Here is a 2,013-nt window from a genome sequence, read left to right as displayed (position 1 = left end):
TATATATATATATATATATATATATATATATATATATAGAGAGAGAGAGAGAGAGAGAGAGAGTTTGTGAAACAACTTTTTTACACTTAAAACTTAACAATAAAATGATGTGAAGGTAAAATAAACCAAACTGTGAAGGCTATCTTTACAGTGTATTACTGTGAAGGTTTAAAGCAACTAGAAGCACCCAAATCTGTTTCAGTTTTGAATATCCAGACACTTTTCGAAGATGGCTACTGTAACATCTACATACCCAAAATAATCATATCATAACAATAATAGCTCAACTGACAATACTAGCATTTCGTGTAAGTCAGCAATCTCAAATTCATCTCATAAGTTGCAACGCAAAGATAAAAATACTACTGATGAGATTTATTACAAACCCATATCAAGTTTAAGGCGACTATCTAGCTACAAGATGACGCTTACACTCCAAACTGCAAGGATCACAGCTTCACCTTCTTTTTGCTAGCACTCTCTCTATGACTCTACATGATATCTCCTTGAAAATGGTAACCAGTTTTATAAAAGCTAAAATTAGACCTATGGTATAGTGAATTCACTAAAAACACAGTAATACTTGCATTTGAAAGTCAACAATGTAAAAATACCTTTAATAGCAGCATAATCACATGGAAATAACACAACGCATATGTATACACACTTTATCAACAATAGTACACACTTAAGGTCACACACACATGTGACCTTCCCAATTGGCTACGCACTTGTCATTTCATTAGTACCATGAAACGAACTCATGTATTGTACTTGGGTGCACACCAATTGGTCAAGAATTCATCAGACATACCTACACGCTTGTAATGCACATTTAGTGATGATCTGTGTTTAGATATAAAAGTTCATGACATGAATGCACACATTCTAGTCGGTGGAACATGTATCGATAAGCAATGATACGTCTATAAAGTAAGAGAAAACTCACCTAGGTCTGAGCATAATCACACACTATTAGGCTACAATTTCACCAACCGAACACCTGAATTGGAGTTACCAAAAGACACATGAAAACCCCAAAAAGTTCTTCAAACGATCCACTAGCCCCTTAGGTAAAGACCCAAGATACAGCCCACAAACAACTCTCGTACAAAAAATGAAAGTGGTGTAACAGTAGCCTACACGACTTGGCCTGCGACGAAAGTCGTAGCACAACTCGTGCGAGCTCCTATTTCACTTATAATAGTTGATGAGTTATAATAAAATCGTCCCATCACATCGTATTTGTATTTATATTTGCTACTTGACATTATCAGTATATTAAAATGTTTGCCCTTTAAATAATTATACATAAAATAACGTCAAAATATATTAAAATAAGAATAAATTAGTCTTAATTCTTATTTGATGGATTGAAAAAAGGATTTATGAGTTTCTTATAAGCTCAAAGTTATGGATTACTAATAATCTTTATCAATTTGGTCACTCTGTTTTTTTGTGTTTGTATCAAAATCGATCATTGTACAATCGAAATGGCCGACAAATCTCATCTGTTTTGATGAGTCCCGAGGGGCCGATTTTAAGGAGAAAGATTATGGACAGACTCTGTTAAGACGTCAAGAGTTTAGTTCATAATTATTTGATCAATCTATTGCTTTGGGGTGTAACAATTCTCCTTATTACACATTCAATTTGGTCGTTTAATAGAGAAAATTAATATTTTATATATTTATTTTGCACCAACACATTTTTTTATTGTTATCTATATTATATTATAAAGTATTTGATAAACTCTTAAAAACCATTTTTTATACATGATGTATTGTATATTAATGCATATTACTTAAAATTCAAGATTACAAGTAATTATGCATAAGTACAACTTATTAAAACTCAGTGTTTGAATTCGTGTAACTAATTAACTGTGAATAAACATAATCAAATAGGGAAAAAAATTTCATTTTAAAATATAAAAAATCTAAAATTATCGAGTTTTAACAAATTAATTAATTATTATATTTATAAGAAAATTATATTATTAAACCAAATATA

The sequence above is a fragment of the Cynara cardunculus genome, assembly GCF_001531365.2.
Source record: "Cynara cardunculus var. scolymus isolate 2C chromosome LG 16, CcrdV1, whole genome shotgun sequence".
Taxonomy (NCBI): domain Eukaryota; kingdom Viridiplantae; phylum Streptophyta; class Magnoliopsida; order Asterales; family Asteraceae; genus Cynara; species Cynara cardunculus.
This window is presented reverse-complemented; position numbering follows the sequence as displayed.